Genomic DNA, 21,513 nt, shown 5'->3' with positions numbered 1-21,513 from the left:
TCTTTTGTTTTTGGTGCCTTAAAGATTCTCTCCTTGGTTTCTACATCAGTCAGTTTGATTATGTGGTGTAGTGAATTTTTTTCTGACATTGTCTAAAGAAAATTCTATAAGTTTCCTATACCCGTGTTTGGAAATTTTTCTAACATTATTACTCTTTGAAAAGATTGTTGATTTCTTTGGTTTCACCTTCTATTCCAATTCTATGCCTATTATTCTTAGGTTAGTTTTTTTAAGATGGGCCAAAATCTCTTCAATGTCCAATTCATGCTGTCAGATTGTTTTTTCTAAATTATATACTATGCATTTATTTTTAGAATGATCATCTTCTAACAGCAAGATTCTATTCTCCATGTGATCTAATCTATTGTTTATAGTTTGAATTGATACCTTCACTTCAACAATTGCATCATTTATTTCTTTAAGACTCTAAATTCTTTTTGGAAATCCTATATAATTTTTACTTTTAAATTTCTGGTTCGTCATTCTCACAATCTCTGCAATTCTGTGTTGTCAGGTTGTTATTTTGGTGTTGTGGGAGCTCAATTCTTTCTTATTATTTCTCCTTCTTATGATTAGAGGACTAATATCTAGAATATACAGAGAACTCAAAAAACTTAGCACTAAAAAAAAAATAACCTAATCAAAAATGGGCAAGTGAACTAAATAGACACTCCATAAAAGAAGAAATTCAAATGGCTAAAAAATGTATGAAAAAATGGTCAACATCATTAGTAATTAGAGAGATGATAATCAAAACTACCCTGAGATTTTTACCTAACTCAAACTAGAATAACAATCATTCAAAACACAAACAACAACAAATGCTTATGAGGATGTGAAGAAGTGAGGACTCTAATACATCATTGGTGGGATTACTTATTAGTGCAACCACTTTGGAAAACAGTATAGAGGCTCCTCAGAAGAATAGGAACAAACTTACCATATGATCTGCAATACCACTTCTGAGTATCTACTCAAAGAATGGAAACTGAACTACCAAACAAATGAATGCACATTTATGTTTATAGCTGCACAATTCACCATTGCCAAATTACAGAACCAGCCAATATGTCCATCAAGAGATGAATGGACAACAAAACTATGGGATATGTATACAATAGAATTTTACTCAGAAATAAAGAAGAGCAAAATTATGTCATTTACAAGGAAATGAATGGAACTGGAGAACATTATGCTACATGAGATTAGTGAGTCACAAAAAAATAAGGAATCTGATGCTCCAATATGCAGAAGCTAGGAAGAAAATGGGTCATAGGAGGAAGGAACTCTAAATAAAGGAGAAACCATAGATGAGCAAATAAGGAAAACTGAGGGGGATGGGAGGGAAGAATAGAGAAATTCCCTCATGTACATGATGTACATTCACAAACATATAAAAGTCAATCACTAAGTCAAACATGAGAAGAAACAAGGGGGGAGGAATGAGGTGGAATTGGGTAAGGGATAACTGGGTGATGTGTGGATGTATGCTTCGACCACCTTATACTCCATGAGTAACTACAATGCATCAATAAAAATTTTTTAAAAAGAGCTCAAATAATGAAGTTTGGATATCTTTCAATAAAGTGTTTTGTTTTGTTTTTGCAGTACTGGTTATTTGGCTACATACCAGGACTATTTTTTTTTTATTCTTTGTTTTTAAAACAGGATTTTGCTAAGTTCTAGAGGACCTCAATAAGTAGCTGAAGCTGGCTAAGAACTGGCTAGTCTCCTGTGTCAGAGTCCCAAGTACTGAGATTACAAGTATTCTATAGCAGACAAGAATTAGACAATGTACTGTATGACCCAGAAAGTCCTGTAGTATACAAAATATGAAAGATTGTCAGTCATAACACCAAAACTAATTAGAAAATCAGTGGACATGAGTACTGAGATCAAATGTGACAATTTGATTCAGACTCTCTTATCTTTAATTTACATAATTTATTTAATTCATTAAAAATTGCTGCTTACTATATGTGAGGCACTGTGCTAGGTTCTGATGTGAGGAAATATTAAGAAGAAAGAGTAGGAGGAGATTGAGAAGCACAGAAAGGGAGGTTGGGCTAAGAGAAAATAAAGCCTCTGATTTTATGGATTTTCCAGTTAAATGGCAAGCACCATCATTAATTCACCAAAATATTACACTAGTTACCCTATCACAATGGACGTGTGTTCTCATAAATAGCAAAGGGATTAATCTAATCTCCCATGAAGATAGAACAATTAAGTAGAACTGAAGGATGACTAAAGGAAAGTTTATCCAGGGTAGCTCTGGCATGACTTTAAGTTAGGAGAGTAACTCAAAACAAATGCAATATTTCTTGATGAATCTGTAAACTTTATTATAAATAAATAGCTGTTCAATTTGTAACCTCCTTACCAATGCATAAAAACATAAAGAAACTATTCATGAAATGAATAACACACAAGAACACATATAAATATGTTCTCCTTACTTTCCATATCTGTTATCACATATATATTGTATACATGTATACATGTGTATATACATATATAGATATGTATATATATGAATATCTACATAAATAGTGTGTTAATATATAGATACACAATGTTTTAGAAGGTCTGGGGATGGAATCCAGGGGCATTTGACCTTCGAGCTACACCCCCTGCCCTATATTTTTTTATTATTCTTTATTTTGAAACAGGGTCTCACTAAGTTGCAGAGGGCCTAAGTAGCTGAGGCTGTTGGCAAACCACAATCCTCCGGTTTCAGCCTCCCGAATGCTGGGATTACAAGTGTGCACCACTATGCCCAGCTTAGATACACAGATTTTTATAATTCATGTTTACTTATTAAGGTTCCCTGCAAAAGGTCACACTAAGAATTTTGTGGACAGCTGTTCATTAGAGAGATAATTCCACAAAGCATACTGAAAAATGGAGAAGCCAGAGATTGCAGGAAGTAAACACGACTGGTTCCCTGAGCATCAGGCCATGGCTGGGGCATCCAACAATCATCCTATCAGCCACCCTGTAAGAGACTTCACAAACCATATTTTTTATATAAGCATAGCTAAGAGTTAAAAAAAAAAGTAGGAATAATTACCACCACCACCCCACACACACCTTCTGTAGCTGGCTGCTACTGGAAGCATTTCCCCTTAGTACTTTGGATTCAGCTAAGTGAAATTCTGTGTTAGAAAGCCCTTAGTCAGAGAGCCATAGTGCTGGAGAAAAGAGGCCAGAACCACATAATAGAAATGTCCAAAAAAGGTTCAAGACACCCAAAGTCCATCTTCTACAGTGTTCATTATCTTAAAAAAAAAAAGTCATGCTTTAAAATTGGTGGCGTATGCTTATAATCCCAGCGCTTGGGAGGCTGAGACAGGAGGGTTGCACGGGTTCACAACCAGCCTCACCTATTTAATGAGGCTCTCAGCAACTTAATAAGACCCTGTTTCCAAATAAAGTATAAAATAGGTCTGAGAGTATAGCCCAGAGGTATAAAAGCTCCTGGGTTCCACCCCCAGTAAATACTACCAAAAAAAAAAAAAAATTGCTAAAAGCGAAGGCAAAGGTCTTTAGTAAGATCAATGATGACCACTGTTACTAAATGTAAATGATAATTAAACTTCCAATCTAAGAGTTGAATTTAAAAATATTACTTTTTAAGATCACTCCATGTTAAGATTTATACATTATTATAACAAGCCTCTTTAATTAAAAAAAGAAAAAAAAGTGATAAGTTAATTTAAGAGACTTTGGTTTGGTTACTATAGTATACTTCTACACATTATACGTACAAAATCAAGTCTACTACTGAAAAAAGGGGGATATTAATTATGCTAGAGATAGAGACAGAGAGCTAGAGATGGAAATACGAAAACAAATGCATTGTTATCCACATAGCAAACATTTTTTAATATTTTTATTCAAAAAAAAAGAAATTAACTTGTTTCTCAGCTAAATATCCTACTAGATAATGATAATATCTATAAATCCAATATCTCATTCACACATAATAGAACATAATTACAAGTCTTCAAGGGGAAAATAACCCATCCTAAGGCCATAAAATGAACTGAAGTTCTCTTAAAATAACTCAGATTCTATTCTTGGAGATTTCCCCCAATTTCTTAATTTGGGATCATTTTCAAATTACCCTACACAGAACTATAACAACAATTCCCAATAACCCTTCATCTAGCACTCTTGTTTGTTAGTATTTCACATAGTTATAATACCATTATAACAACTAACAAAAATAACCTAGGTAAAAATACAAATAAAGTATACATCTCCTTTAGAACACACCAGTTTTTCTTCTAATGTGCTTTTTTTTTTCCTTTTTCAGGATTTAATTGAAACTCTCACATTACATTTACTTTCATGGTTTCTTAGCTCCAATTTGTAACTATCCTTCAAGATTTCATTATCTTCATGACCCAGTTTTACAAAGTATTTCATTATTTGAGTTTGATGTTTCCCCATGATTCGATGAAGCATGTACACTTTGGCTATCATAGCGGTCTCCATCAACATTGTCACCGCTTAATCCTAAAAGCATGATCACACACATCTGATAGGAAAGAAGATTTATTTGCTCACAGTTTTTTGGAGACATCTGCAAATCTCAGAGCATTGCAATGGGAAGTAGAGAGAAGGGAGAGTGAATGGGATCTGCTCCTTACCTCACAGAGGCCAGAAGCAGAGAGAGAGAGAGTAAGAGAGAGGGAAAAGAAAGAAGAGAAACCATATAATTCCCTAACCACAAAATTCCTCTTTAGCAACCAAGCTCTGATTCCAACATTGCTACCTTGTTTCCATGAGAGGTAGGGGAACATTTTAAACCCAAATCATTACAATAGTGCTTCATATCATACCTTGAACACTTGCTTAAGCTTGTTAGTGTCTGATAGTATTATTCTATTAATTACAATTTTTTGCCTTTATAATTACAAAAAATTTAGTATAAGCAAATGTTCTTCTTTTATATTTTCCTGTACTACCTTTCTATATACCTTATTCTTTCTATATTTGTATTATTTGTGTTTCTTCTCTATGAAAATTCTGCCATTTCTCTGTGTTTTCTTAATTAGTTCTATATGTGTATTAGTATGAACTCATGGGTTTGTGTGTGTGTTATAATCCAACAATCCACTATTTATATTTTTGCTAAATTATTACAGGATTGGTTATTGACATCCCCTTTAGATCAGTTCCTGTGAAATCTTCTTGCATTCTTATTGATGTTCTTTTGTATTTCTTTACAATATTTTTGTTTTTTTTGTGTGGGTTCTAAGCCAGCATTTTTACTACTATGATCTTAAACAATTGACCATACATCTTATAAAAAGGAAAATTTATTTGCTCATGGTTTCCTCAGAAATTCTGGGTTCAGTCTATGTCTGGATTTCAGGACATGGCAACAGGAAGTAGAGGGGGTAGAGCTCAATCCTTTGCTCTCACATCATAGAGGCTGAAAACAGAGAGAGTAACAGGTGGAAAAGGAACATTTATAATCCTCTAGACTGCACAACCAGGGACCACCTCTCATGGCCCCACTCAATAGGCCCTAGGCACTATCCAGATGTGTCCAATGCAATGGATGTATCCACTGATGATATTAAAACCCTTATGTCTTAACTGTATCAACCCTGACATCTTTAAGGATCACTCCGTATCTGACCATAAGAGTCATATAAAGAAAATATGCTTCTATTCCTAGTATGAGACATTATTATTATTATTATTATTATTATCATCATCATCATCATGAATAAATGCTAAACTTTGATAAATTCTTTTTATAATCTCCTAACATAATTGTGTGATTTTCTTGGTGAGCTACAATGATTGCTTTCCTCATGTTGAACAAGATTTATTTAACCAGGATAAGACTACATTGTTATAGCAAAATATCCTTTTTCTGTATTTGGGTTCCATTTGTTAATATTTTGCTAAGTATTTTTGCATTTGTGTTCACAGGATATTGTATGAAATGTTTCATACTTGTAGTTCCATCCTCTAATTATGATATCAAAATAATGATAGTAATAAAATGATTTGAAAATGTTTCCTTTGTATTACTTGGTGAGGATTGTGTAGTATTTGTATTTTTTTCCTTAAATGTTTGATAAAATTTACTGGTTGAATCATTTTTGAGTAAGGTGTTTAAATACTACAAATATTTTAAATACAAAATCAATTGCTGTAGTAAATATTGGTCTGTTCTGGTCATTTAATATGTTTTGGTAGGTCATGTCTTTTAAGAAATTGTTCCATTTCAACAAACTGGCCTTTGGTTTTTAGAACTTCAATCACTTTTTATGTTTCAACTATAATTAATTTCTTCTCATGATTATTTCTTTTTTCATAATGCTTTGGAATTAATTGATTATTCTTTTCTTTTTATCTTAGAATTGATTGTGAAGTTGTTGATTTGATACTTTTTTTATTGGTGCATTGTAGTCATACATCTTAGTGGAGTTCGAGATGGTGGAGGCATACGTGCACACATCACTCATTTAGCCCTTCCCCAATTCCCATACCATAACTTTCTTATTTTCTAACAGAGATGAAGACTACTCTCAGTTTTCCTCACTGTACTAATTTTTCTCTCATCACTCTTGGTGGCATCCTGAAAATGCTGGTAAAGTTTTACTTCACTTAATTCAAGAATTAATTTAAGATTTCTTCTTTAGTCCATGGTTGTTTATAGATGTTTTATGTTAACTTCAAAATATTTTCTTATTGATTTCTAATTGAATTCAATAAACAGTTTTTCATGTATTTTTTGATGGTGCAGTACATTTATTTGCTTTTCATGTGTTCAAAAGAAATTGCATATTTGAGAACCTATTTCATATAACACTTCCTATTTAATTTACTGAGTTTTTTATGACTCAATGTGGTGAATCTTAGTAAATATTTAGTTTGTATATGAAAGTATGTGTATTTTGCTATTGTTGAGTGAATATAATCATAAATATAAAATCTGTCTAATTGTTTTTTGTATTTGTTTGGGTTACCTGAACCTTAAAGTCTTTCTGTGTATATTAGGAATAAATTACTGAAGATTGTGGAGGACTCCAACAATATTACAAATTTGTGTGTATTTTGCTTAAAATCCATTATTTTTGCATCATATAATTTCCTTCTTATTAGCTATACACTACTTAATGTTTTCAAGAGATTTAAATGTTATCATTTATCCTTAATTATCACTTATGTTTTGGTTCTGAAGCTTGCTTTATCTGATATTAAAAAGGCATTCAAACTCTCTTTTAGCTAATGTAACTTTTAATTTTAATCCTTGCATGTGTTTATATTTGCAGTAGGTTTTATATGGAAGAATATAACAGAGTCTTGCATATTTAAAATATGATAATTTTTTTCCTGGAAGGTCCATTGTCATCATGTATGAGTAATAATATGATTAGAATTAGAACTATAATTTACCATTTGAAGATAATTTTTGAATTGCATTTCACATAATATCCTCAAAGTTTGTTCATGATGTATAATTTGCCAAATTGTTCTTTCTTTTTAAGTCTAAATAACTGTAATCCTGGTACTTAGTAGGCTGAGACAAAAGGATCAAGGGCAGAGTCAGTACCATACTGAGATTCTTCACAACCTGCATGACTCTGCTTCTCACCAAAATGAAATAAATTAAAATTAAATAAATAAATAAATAAATAGGGTCTCTTTGAGGCCCTGACTGCTTTTAATTATTTTAGCATATACCAAAAATAAAATAGTTGAATTATATAGTAATTCTGTTTAAATTTTCTGGAACCAACATACCATTTTTTTTTTTTTGGTGGTACTGGGGTTCTTGGAAACCTTCCTACCACCAGGCTATACTCCAAGACCTATTTTTCTATTTTTATTTGGAAACAAGGTCTTTTAAGCCAGTGAGGCTGGCTTCGAACCTGTGCGATCCTCCTGTCTCCACCTCCCAAGCCAGGGATTACAAGCATGTGCCACCACACTGGCCAACATACCATTTTTATAAAAGTTGCATGATTTTTCATTCCCATCAAAGGTGTACAAGACTTGCATACTTGTCAATAATTGTTGTTTTCTGGGCATTTTAGTTGATTTTGGTATTGCTTTTTAAAAATAGTACTTATTATAGTGGCTACAAGGTAATACTTTGTTGTGATTTTGATTTATATTTGGGGCTTGGGATAGGATTACATTGTATCTTCTTAACTTATAATTTCTACCATTTTAATATCATTTTTACCATTTTCACTATCATTTCTACCATTTTCACTAGGTTTTAAAATAGTTATGTTTAATTAATCAACATTTCCATATCATTTTATGTATAATGTAAGATCTTTCTGAAAGCATAGTGTATTTCTAACATCCAAACTATGTGGTATTGTTGATGGTTATTTAAGTTTTACATATAATATAAATACAGTCTACATTTTGGCCATGAAACAAAATAAGGGCAAAGGACTTAATTTTTTCCTTTATGTATTATGTTTCTTTTGAGTTCTCTTCCTTATCATCCAATTTGTTTTGATAATTATTTTTCTGCCTACATGTTCCATGTATGTCAGAACAAATGCTAAGCATTGATCTGAGAAGAAATTATTTCTTCTTTTATTTCCTTTTACTTTTAAAAGATATTTTCACTGATTATGAAAATTAGCAGTGGAAATTTTCTAAAGTTTTTAGCACTTTATAGATACTTTTCCATTGTCTTCTGACTTTCTTGGTTTTAGTGAAAAGTCTGCATATTTCCCCATTTCCTTATCTCTATGCAGTGTTTTCTCTTGTTGTCTTCAAGATTTTCTCTCTGTGATTTATGTTCATAGCTGCACAATTCACCATTGCCAAACTATGGAACCAGCCAAGATGTCCATCAACAGATGAATGGATTACAAACTGGGGTATGTACACAATGGAATTTTATCCAGCCATAAAGAAAAACACAATTATATCATTTGTAGGGAAATGGAGGGAACTGGAGGATATTATGCTAATTGAGTTTAGTCAGTCACAAAAAAATATACAAAAGTTAGGGAGAAATGGATAACAAAAGGAACTCTTGATAAAGAAAGAAATTATATAGAGGAGAAAATAAGGAGACCTAACTAAGGGATGGGGGGGGGGAGGGAAACTCTCAAAAGCACATGATATACTTAAACAAATCAAAGTCAATCACTAAGCCGAGCATGGGTAGGAGGGAGGGGGAGGGAATTAAGTGGGAATTGGGTAAAGGCTAATTGGGAGTTGTGTGCATGTATGTCTCCACCATCGTTTATCCCATTTAGATGTATGACCACAATGCACCAATAGACAATTAAAAATAAAATAAAAAATTATGTTAGGAGTTAGAATATGGTATGGTATACCTGCATGCATGTGTATGTAATGTATATTGCTGCTTGTCTCTGGATTGTTGGACATCTTGTTTCCTTTCTGTTACTCATTTATAAAAGTTAGGATTTATTCAAATACATATTTTGAAATATATTTCTTCTATTTTTCTGTATTTTCATTCTTACATCTCACTTATGTCTATGTTAAAATATTTGACATTATCTTACACATCTTAGATGACGTTTTTGTAGCTTTTATTTTTTTCTTTTCTAATCTGGGAAATTTCCTTATGACCTATCTTCAAGTACACAGCTTCTTTTCTCAGCCATATTAATTTATTTTATAGGAATAAAACATTTTATTTAAAACATTCAAATATGCTTTAAATAAAAATGTCTATCCATTTATTAAGTACACACAGAGTACCGGGCACTGTACAAAATATTAAGATTTGTTCATGTTAATTTTGAGCAAAACTGACCATTATGCTGCATTCATTTTTGCACGACACTAATATTTCAATTCAATTATCATAGAATGACCACATCTTCAAGACAATCCAAGGATCAGTTTCCAATATACAGTAGAAGCAGTGCAGTTAAAGCAGAAGCCAACTAGTGAAGCCTGTCAACTGTTACATTTAAAGTCCTCTTCCTCAAACATCACCACCCCCTCTTCCTCCTCTGAACCCCCCACCTCCACCTCTAAATCCCCCTCCTCTTCCTCTACCTCTGCATCTGGCTCCTCCTCCTCCTCCTCCTCCTCCTACTCCTCCTCCTTCCCCTCCCCCTCCTCCTCCTCCACTGCCTCTTGGAGATCATTTCTCACCCAGAGGTGGAGGTAAAAACCTCTACAATGACAGCAGCTCAAATGCATCTGTATAAAACGTCTGTAGTGTTTGAAAGGAAGCTGCCTTCATGTTTTCTGACAATTTAACTGAAAAAATAAAAATCTCTAAGCTGTCCAAATATTTCATCCACTTTCCAAAGTGTTCTTTGTTGCCTAAATAAATAAGGGCATTGAAATAAGGCACCTTATTTTCATCAGTGGTTCATTTACGGACTGTGCCACCTTCACAGGGATGTGTAAATTCCCTTAATAAGACTACAGGTTTTGTTGACTTTAGTTTTGGCCTTTGTTAAAGATTTTGTGATGACAAATCCTTCCCTGCTCCCACTGCTGCCTCTGAAGTGCTTGTTGCATTTACCACCGTGACTGGAAGCCACTTCCACCTCCTTGATTAAAGCCTCCACGACCACTGCCTAGAAAAGACATAACCTCCCCTATCTAACCTCAAGCCCTCATTTATGACAGTCACGCCTAAGACATCCTGCCCAGCACGGAAGTGACATTTCGGCTTTATTAATGTCATGAGTCAGCCATGTCCATTTTAATGATGAGCACAAGGAAGGCCTTCTTTATCCATTGACATATCTATCTATCTATCTATCTACCTATATATATATATATATCGATATATCCATATATATGGATATCGATAGAGATAAAGATAGATATAGATATATAATTTTGAAACAGGATCTCACTGAGTTGCGGAGGGCCTCACTAAGTAGCTGAGGCTGTCATCGAACCGCCATCCTCTGGTCTCAGCCTCCCAAATGCTGGAATTACAAGCATGTGCCACCACGTCCAGCTCAATTGCCATATATTTTATTTCTCTCATTTGATTCTTTCTGATAGTTTCGATTTGCTAAAATTACCCATCTGAATTTGAACATTATCTACTTTTTATGTTAAGGCTCCTACAAAGTAATAAAACATTTTAAATTTGTCGAGAATTGTGATTCATATCTGTTTGTGGTTATTATTCTATCTCTTGTGAGTGTGCTTTTTTGATTATTCCTATGTCATTATTATTATTATTATTATTATTGTTATTATTATATCATTATCATCATCATCATTATTGTTATTATTAGAAGTAAAGCATATTGTGTAGGACCATGGAGGATGTTTGGCTGAGTAGTATGCTTGGAAACTTTTACTCCTTTCCTAGATGTAGACCTGTTGTGAAAGTTTTTTGTGTTAATCTATTTAGTCATTGAACTGTTTGTGACTTATTGTTGCTATGTTGTTCTTGGGGCTGCGCAGGCTTCAGATTACAGGAGATGTTTCTCATGTGTGTGGTGGGAAACAGCAGATCAATTTCATTTTGCTTCTGAATTTTAAGACTTTTCTCAGCTCTGCCACAAAGCGAGTCACTCTTTAAGCGCTTATTTCCTATCCCTCTCCCAGACAGATTCGACCACTACTTGCTATTTACAGTTATTTAGCTAGTGGATGAGTATAAGAGTATGTGACCTTTGTTGTTCTGATTAAGGTTCTGCTCTTGGCATGAGCTGTGTCTCCGGCTTGGGACTGGGGCTTTCACTATTCTCTTCTCTAGACTGTCCTCATTAGCCCATCTCTTGCCTTTGTTCTTCTCCTTCCCCAGCATGAACATGTCTAGGACATGTTCACCAGGGTTGAATTTTTAGCAGTTTTTCCCTCCTCAAGCCATACACACACAAATTAATGCTTCGGTCCATAATGAATTTACAAAAAGGCAAAACTGTGAGGGCTTCTAGAGGGTGCACTTTCTTAATCTTCTGACATGATTTCACTTCCCCTTGCCTAACTCTGCAGCACAATGGACTCATATTTCTTTTTTTTTTCCACTGACAAGTAGAGTTGCACAGTTTGAGGATATGAATGGCCTGAATTTCTCTGTCACCAGGAATTCTGTACCATTCCACCAGTCACACTCAGCCTTTGCCCATTTGACAGCTGTTTTATCCAAACTCTTGTCCCTGGTGCTTGTTTGCATCTACAATAGGTGATGAAAGTTCTGAGGCTCTCCTCCCTTTGTAGGCATTTTGCCTCAGAATTTTTCAGTCCTTGCCTCTATAATCTCAGACCTTTTGAAAGATTTAAAAACGTCATGAATTTGTTCTACCTTTTCACATCCCAAAGCAGAAACCAGAAATCCTAAACCCCATTTTCATTATATTTTAATTTCTGAGATATTGCCAACTGAAAAATTCCCCAGTGCCTTCCCACATATAATAGTACTAATATACATTGTAAAAATGGCTTAATGTGAAATGAACGTAACATACGGATTGGAGTAATTACTAACACGTGCATTGTATCAACTAATTATTTTGTGAATTAGTCCTACAATCATATTTTAAGGTTATTTCACCATAACAGTTCTTCTAGGTTATAAAATTTTAGTTGCATTTTTAAAGCATTATGAATGCCCTCTTCTAGTTCAATCTATTTTATTTCTGTACAATTTGTCAAGAAGCTAAGATGATCATCACCATCTACTTGCAGATATCAATATACCAATTTACTGTACAAATAGATTCTCAGGAAACTGGTAGTAGAAAGAAATATTAAGTTTCTTATTCACATAAGTTTTATAAGAGCACTGTCATTGTACATTAATGTTGAAAACCTGAAATGTGCTTTTTATTTCAGCACTAACACACTTTACTTGTATGTCCTGGTCTTGGCATTTACCAATATACCACTGTTTATATAATTAATATATAAATGTAGCATTTCCCTCCATTTAGAGTTCTGGTGCCTCTCAAAATATGTTTGACCTTTCTAAATACATGCACAGGCATGTTGGATCTCTTATTTTATTAATACAGTGTGATGGCAGTAATATATGAGATGGCAAGTATTTTTGCATGAGAGGGGCAAAACACCTCAAATAGATTTTTTCTGATACAAGCATAAGATAATTGAACAAATTCTACAACATAATTTAGCCAAAGTCCCTCTTATATTCTTATAGTCAATGGCAGGAGTTTATTAAGAGCAATAATACTAAAAGACATGGTTAATATTGTTGTTATCAAAATAAAAATGTAAATTTCTCTTACTAAGAATCTATATGTTCACATAATAATCACTATTTTAAAGTTTAATATCATATTAGTAATTTACTATCATTTGCTGATTCCCTAAAAATCTCATGAGTTTCTAATTAAATTATTGTTAATATCAATTTTATTTTTAAATTTTTTATTGGTGCATTGTAGTCATACAGATTAGTGGGGTAAAAGATGGTAGAGGCATACATACACACATGCCCATTTAGCCCTTATCCAACTCCCTCCCCAACCCCTCCCTCTCTCTTCCTTCTCATTTTTGTCTTAGTAAATGACATTGATATGTTTGTGAAAGTACATCATGTATATTAAGCAATTTTCCTCTTTCTCCTTCCCTTTCCCTCAGTTAGGTCACCTTATTTGCTCATCTATAGTTTCTCCTTCTTAGTCTAGATTTCTTCCTATAACCCATTTTCTCCCTAGCTTCCAGATATTGGGAAGAGCATCTGATTTCTTACTTTTTGTTACCAATTAATCTCACTTAACATAATGTTCTCCACTTCCATCCATTTCCCTGTAAATGATGTAATTTTGTTCTTCTTTATGGCTGAGTAAAATTTCATTGCATACGTAGCCCATAGTTTTATAATCCATTTATTTGTTGATGGACATCTTGGCTGGTTTCATAGTTTGGCAATTGTGAACTAAAACTGTACAGCTATGAACACAGGTATGCATGCATTAAGAATATTATGTATTTGCTCTTACCAAGAAAGAAATTCTGCTATAAATTTGAAAGTAGCTATTTCTTTGACATATTGATTTCTATTTTACATATATCCAGATGTGGGATTGTTGGATCATATGGGAGTTCTGTCTTAAATTTCATAAGGAATATCTCCATAATAAGAGAGAATCTGAAGGACATTGCACTAAGTTTAAAAATCCAGGCACAAAAAGACAAACACTGCATGATTTCACACATATATGGAATCTAAAAACAATATATCATTGAACTAGAGAGACTAAAAGTGTTTACCAGGAGCTAGAGTGGTAGATGGAGAAAGATTGGGAAAATATTTGTCAAAGGACATCAAATGTCAGTTAGATAGAAGAAATTAGTATTTCTCAAAGCTACATACAACACAGACACTACAGTTAGTATATTGAATTCTTTAAAAATGCTGAGAGAATGTGTGTTAAGTGCTCTCATCAAAAAAAGGATAATTATGTGAGAAAATTTATATCTTAATAATCTAGATTAAGAGCTGGGTGTAGTAGTGCATGCTTGTATCCCAGCATTCAGGACACTGAGACAGGAGGCTGGTTGTTCACAGACAGCCTCAGCTACTTAGTGAGGCTCTTTGCAACTCAGTGAGGCCCTGATTCAAAATAAAGAATAAAAAATAGGACTGGGGTGTAGTTCAGAGGTAGACTCCTCCCCTGCACCCCATTCCATCTCCAGTACCACAAAAATTCAATTAATTAAATTGCACCAAAGTATTAACTGATAAAATAACAATTAAATTTCAAATTAAGAATTTTAACAATTAATATTGTACCTTTTAAAAATATTGATTTTGACCCCGTGGTCTGGGCCCCTGCGCCCCCAACCCTGGGCGGGTGGGCAGGCGCTGGCAGGGCACCCCTAGGCGAACCCCTCTCCAGCCGGAAGGATCTTGTAAGAAAGGAAAAGAAAAAGAAAAAAGGAAAATATCGGAGAGGGGTCAAGGAGGTGGCGGATGCCAGGATACTGGAGATGCAGACAAAACTCATCCAAATGAACTGGAATTATTGTAAAAATTCCCCGTTAAGGAGGACTGCTTCTTCTCTACATTGTTAAGAATCTTGGACATCACCTGTAAGGAGAGAGACTTTAGCGGAGACCAAGGAGAAGGGCGGTACTGAAAGCGGTCTCCGCATTTGCGGTGGAGAATTGTATTCAGGAGAAGCAGAAATCAGAGCCTACCAACCTTATGGTTTTTTTTTTTTTTTTTTTTTGAGAAATTACACCAAAGGTTCAAAGGTTGAATGCTACCGTCATGCATGCTTAGGAAGACTGGACAATATTCAGAGTGGAAAAAGAGCTTGGGAAAGATTTGAAATGGTGGAGGCAGTGGCAATGGCAGTGGCCAGTACTCAGGGGAGGCAAAGATCTGATAAATTACACCTGGAACCTTTGAAGTAATGATCCCAGAGGCAGAATGCTACCACCAACACACACCCTCAAGAACGTGTGACAGTGTGACAAATAGTTGGGCGAAGAGTGTGCTCGGATTAGAGCCTGCCGAGGGTTTAGGCCGGTGCCGTGGCCAGCGAGTCCGGGAACGGAGCCTGCTGTGAGGAAGGCCGGTGCTGGGGCCTCCGAGGCTGGGATTGGAGCCTGCCGAGGGGTTTGGCCGGTGCTGGGGCCAACGGCCAGCATCGGAGCCTTCCGTGAGGCAAGGCCGTTATTGAGGCCTCCGAGGCTGGGATCAGAGCCTGCCAAGGGGTTAGGCCAGTGCTGGGGCCAGCGAGGCTGGGATCGAAGCCTGCCGCAAGGCAAGGCCGGTGCTGGAGCCTCTGAGGCCAGGATCAGAGCCTGCTGAGGGGTTAGGCTGGAACCAGGGCCACTGGCCAGCATCAGAGCCTTCTGTGAGGCAAGGCCGCTATTGAGGCCTCCGAGGCCGGGATCAAAGCCTGCCGAGGGGTTAGGCCAGTGCTGGGGCCAGCGAGGCCAGGATCATAGCCTGCCACGAGGCAAGGCTGATGCCGGGGCCTCCAAGGCCGGGATCAGAGCCTGCTGAGGGGTTAGGCCGGTGCCAGGCCCACTGGCCGGCATCGGAGCCTTTCGTGATGCAAAGCCGCTATTGAGGCCTCTGAGGCTGGGATTGGAACCTGCCGAGGGGTTAGGCCGGTGCTGGGGCCAGCAAGGCCAGGATCAGACCCTTCCGTGAGGCAAGGCCGGTGCTGGGGCCTCCGAGGCTGGGATTGGAGCCTGCCGAGGGGTTAGGCCGGTGCTGGGGCCAACGGCCGGCATCGGAGCCTTCCGTGAGGCAAGGTCATTATTGAGGCCTCCGAGGCCAGGATCAGAGCCTGCCGAGGGGTTAGGCCGGTGCTGGGGTCAGTGAGGCCGGAATCGGAGCCTGCCGCAAGGCAAGGCCGGTCCTGGAGCCTCCGAGGCCGGGATCAGAGCCTGCTGAGGGGTTCGGCCGGTGCCGGGGCCACTAGCCATCATTGGAGCCTTCCGTGAGGCAAGGCCGCTATCGAGGACTCTGAGGCCGGGATCGGAGCCTGCCGAGGGGTTAGGCAGGTGCTGGGGCCAGCGAGGCTGGGATCAGAGCCTGCTGTGAGGCAAGGCCAGTGCTGGGACCTCTGAGGCCGGGATCAGATCCTGCTGAGGGGTGAGGCCAGTGCCACGGCCACTGGCCGGCATCGGAGCCTTCTGTGAGGCAAGGCCACTATTGAAGCCTCTGAGGCCGGGATCAGAGCCTTTCGAGGGGTTAGGCCGGTGCCAGGGCCAGCGTGGCCTGGATCGAAGCCTGCCATGAGGCAAGGCCGGTGCTGGGGCCTCCGAGGCCAGGATCAGAGCCTGCCGAGGGGTTAGGCCGGTGCTGGGACCAACGGCCGGCATCGGAGCCTTCCGTGAGGCAAGGCAGTTATTGAGGCCTCCGAGGCCAGGATCGGAGCCTGCTGAGGGGTTAGGCCGGTGCCGGGGCCACTGGCCGGCATCGGAGCTTTCCGTGAAGCAAGGCCGCTACTGAGGCCTCCGAGGCCTGGATCGGAGCCTGCCGTGAGGAAGGCTGGTGCTGGGGCCTCCAAGGCCGGGATCGGAGCCAGCTGAGGGGTTAGGCCAGTGTCGGGGCCAACGAGGCCAGAACCAGGGCTTTCCGTGAGGCAAGGCCGCTGCTTGAGCCGGCGAAGTATGGATCATTCCACCGGGTAGCCAGGCCACAACTGGGGCCGTTAAGAGTGGGATCAGTATTCGCAACGTGGCATGCACAGAGAAATATCGCAGAAAATTAAAATCAGATGCTTCCCCTAATTAGCAATAACTAGGAGGAAACAGGCAACAGGAAGTGGTCGAGCTGTAGAAAGGGCCCTATTATGAAGCAATTAAGGTGACCAATCAGAGGGTATGGAATAGGGGAGGATGGAGCCTCTTTAAAAAGCAGGAGGTACATAAACACATGCATCAAAGTTAATCACCAAACAAGCATGGGATCGAGGGAGGGGGAGGGAATGGGATGGGGACTGGATGAGGGCTAATCGGATGATGTGTGCTTGTATATCCTCTCAAGTCTTGTATTCCAATGTGATGTATGATTACAATGCACCAATAAAAATAAATTTAAAAAAATAAAATTAAAAATATTGATTTTCCTCAAAACCTTGTAAAAAATAAGAAAATATTGAGATTTCTTTCCAGTTGAGAAGTATAATTTTCTTCAGTAAATCTGAAGGAAATTCACCTTCATTCCAAATTAAGAATCACAATTAAATGGAGATTCTAAAAACTATTCAATCCATAATACTTGTCTTAGCTTTATGTAAGTTATATAATTTTGGCAAGTGAAGTTGGTAGGAAGCATTTTCCAGGAAGAGCAAACAAATTGATAAGTGGGAAAAACAAAAAAGTTAAAAAATATAGGTCCAGATATTAGTGGAGTGTGGTTGGAGCAAACAATAATAGGAATTGGATTAATGCGTAATAAAGTGATTAAGAATAATGTCATTATCACTAACAGAATCAGCCAATTAGCATCTTTAGCTTGGAGCATTACAACATGCCCTAATTTCTCTCTTCCCACCCTCCTTAACACTTTCACTAAAAGAATAATTACGGCTTAAAAACATAGCCATGTCCTTGATTGCTCCTTAGTTGATCTACACTCCCTTTGACTAGGTCTACTAGGAAAATGCAGTTAGCAAGAGCTATCATAATTCATTAATTTGAAACTTGCCTGAACTCAAGATTATTGTGTCCAAACAGAAAGCTACTCTATTGAGAAAAATAGACTCATTTTGGAGGGAATAAACAATATTTGATATCTTGGGAGTTCAAAGTTAGAGATCCCTATTTTCAGATCTATAGAAGTGTCAATTTTCAAGAAACAATCTTAGCTCATGTTTGTACTGAACAGGTGGTTATCCAGATTTGAATTACTGCTAATGGTCTGCTGATCACTGAACCAGAGGAAAGCGAGTCACCTAGATACCTGCTAGTGCATGTGTGAAGTCCATGTTTGACATGGAAATCAATACTGAGCAAGGAAGATCATTTCTGTGTGTTTTACTCTTTTTGATGAACTGGTATGAGTACTAATGTATTGAGAGAACACTTTCAGAGAGATGCATGGCTGTGTGAGTTGATTATTATTCTTGTGAGTTACATTAAATAATTTAATGGCTTAAAGTTACCCAGATGTATTATCATGAAGTTCTGAGGTACAGGAGACCAGCATCAGTGTATTGGTGTCACTGGGCAGAGTCAAGGAGTCTACTGGGCTGATTTCTTCTGAAGACTCCAGGGGAAAATCTTTTCAGCTTTTGAGGGCTGCTTGCAAGCATGACCCCTTCCTCACAAGGCTCCAGCTTCTCCTGGCCCTGTGTTAACCAGCACATCTTCTACTAACTCTAACCATCCTTTCTTCCTCTTTTTTTTTTTTTTTTTACTGCCGAGCTACATATGCTTTATTTTTTTTTTAATTGGTGCATTATATTCATACAACTTATTGGGGTAAAAAACTTGTGTGTACAAACATGTACTCATTGCTGATTTAACCCCTACCCAGATCCCACCCCATTCCCTCCCCGTCCCTCCCTCCCTTGCTTGGCTTAGTGATTGACTTCGATATGTTTAAGTACATTGTGAGCTTTAGAGATTTTCCTCTTCCCCCCTCATTTCTCCTCCTTTAGGTTGACTTGTTTGCTCCTCTTTTCTCCCTAACTCTCACATATTAGGGAAAGCATCTGATTTCTTATTTTTTGTGCCTGACTAATCTCACTTAGCATAATGTCCTCCAGTTCCATCCATTTCCCTGAAAATGATGTAATTGAGTTTTTTTTTGATGGCTGAGTAAAATTCCATTGTGTACATATCCCACAGTTTTGTAATCCATTCATCTGTTGATGGACATCTTGGCTGGTTCCATAGTTTGGCTATGGTGAATTGTGCAGCTATGAACATAGATACACATGCATTAGTTTGGTAGTTTGGTTTCTTTTCTTTTGGGTAGATACCCAACAGTGGTATTGCTGGATCAAATGGTAGATTTGTTCCCATTCTTCTGAGGATTCTCCATACTGTTTTCCAAAGTGGTTGCACTAATTTGCAATCCCACCAACAATGTCTTAGAGTTCCCACTTCTCCACATCCTCACCAGCATCTGTTGTTGTTTGTGTTTTGAATGATGGCCATTCTAGTTGGAGTTAGGTGAAATCTCAGGGTAGTTTTGATTTGCATCTCTCTGATTGCCAGTGATGTTGAGCATTTTTTCATGCATTTATTGGCCATTTGAATTTCTTCTTTTGTGAAGTGTCTATTTAGTTCATTTGCCCATTTTGTTATTGGATGCTTTGTTTTCTTAGTGTTGAGTTTCTTGAGTTCTCTGTATATTCTAGATATTAGTCCTCTATCAGTGGTGTAGGTGGCAAAAATCTTCTCCCATTCTGTTGGCTCTCGATTGAGATTCTTGATAGTTTCCTTTGCTGAACAGAAGCTCTTCAGTTTCATGCAATCCCATGTATTGATTCTCCTTTTAATTTGTTGTGCCTTTGGGGTCTTGTTGAGGAAATGTTTGTCTGTGCCTATGTGTTGTAGTGTTGGACCTATGCCCTCTTCAAGGAGCTTCAAAGTCTCTGGTTTAATTTCCAAGTCTTTGATCCATCGTGAGTTGACTTTTGTACAGGGTGAAAAAGTGGGATTAACATCCAATTTTCTTCATATGGTTAACCAGTTTTGCCAACACCATTTGTTGAAGAGGCTATCTTTTTTCCAGTGTATGTTTTTGGCCTCTTTGTCAAAAATCAATTGGCTGAAAGTGTGTGGACTTGTTTCTGGGTCTTCTATTCTGCTCCATTGGTCTATATATCTGTTCTTTTGCCAGTACCATGCTGTTTTTATTACAATGGCTTTGTAGTATAGTTTAAAGTCAGGTATTGTGATTCCTCCTGCGTGGTTTTTGTTGCTGAGAACTACCTTGGCTATTCTGGGCTTTTTGTTATTCCAGATAAATTTAAGGACTGATTTTTCTATGTCTGTGAGGAATGATCTTGGTAGTTTAATGGGCATTGCATTAAATCTGTAGATCACTTTTGGGAGGATGGCCATTTTAATGATATTTATTCTGCCAATCCATGAACATGGAAGGTCTTTCCATCTTCTAAGATCTTCTTCGATTTCTTTTTTCAGTGTTTTATAATTTTCTTTGTAGAGATCTTTTACCTCCTTGGTCAAGTTTATTCCTAGGTATTTTATTTTTTGGTGGGAGATCCTGAGTGGAAGTGTTTTCTGAATTTCTTTTTCAGTGGATTTATGGTTGGTGTACAGGAAAGCTTCTGATTTTTTAAGATTGATTTTGTATCCAGATACCTTGCTGAATTTGTTGATCAGTTCTATAAGCCTTTTGGTTGAGTTTGTTGGGTTTTCTAAATATAGTATCATGTCATCTGCAAATAGTGAAAGCTTAAGTTCTTCTTTTCCTATTTGTACTCCTTTGATTTCCTTTTCTTGCCTTATTGCTCTGGCTAGAGTCTCTAGTACTATATTGAAGAGAAGTGGTGATAGTGAACATCCTTGTCTCGTTCCAATTTTTAGGGGAAATTCTTGAAGTTTTTCCCCATTTAGTATGATGTTGGCAGTGGGTTTATTGTAGATTGCCTTAATAATGTTGAAATATGTTCCTTCTATTCCAATTCTCTGCAGTGTTTTTATCATAAATGGATGTTGAATTTTATCAAATGCTTTTTCAGCATCTATTGAGATGATCATGTGGTTTTTGTCTTTGATTCTGTTTATATGATGAATTACATGGATTGTTTTTCATATATTGAACCAGCCTTGCATCCCTGGGATGAACCCTACCTGGTCATGGTGAATGATTTTCTTGATATGGTTTTGAATGTGTGTTGCTAGTATTTTGTTTAATAGTTTTGCATCCAAGTTCATCAGAGATATAGGCCTGTAGTTTTCCTTCCTTGAACTGTCTTTATTCGGTTTGGGTATTAGTGTGATGTTGGCTTCATAGAATGTATTTGGGAGAGTCCCGGTTTTTTCTATTTCCCGAAATAGTTTGAGTAGTATTGGGATTAGTTCTCCTATAAAGGTTTTATAGAATTCACTTGGGAAACCATCTGGTCCTGGGCTTTTCTT

General features: G+C 37.3%; 1 pseudogene across 1 annotated transcript; it reads right to left on the bottom strand.

The window, feature by feature from the left end:
* Positions 1–9,939: 9,939 nt before the first annotated feature.
* LOC308258552 (H/ACA ribonucleoprotein complex subunit 1-like) lies at positions 9,940–10,587 on the bottom strand (annotated as a pseudogene). Its single transcript has one exon. The product of its transcript is annotated as an H/ACA ribonucleoprotein complex subunit 1-like (transcript).
* Between the last annotated feature and the right edge of the window lie 10,926 nt (positions 10,588–21,513).

This window comes from Muscardinus avellanarius (assembly GCF_963383645.1).
Source record: "Muscardinus avellanarius genome assembly, chromosome: 2".
Lineage (NCBI taxonomy): Eukaryota > Metazoa > Chordata > Mammalia > Rodentia > Gliridae > Muscardinus > Muscardinus avellanarius.
This window is presented reverse-complemented; position numbering and strand designations above follow the sequence as displayed.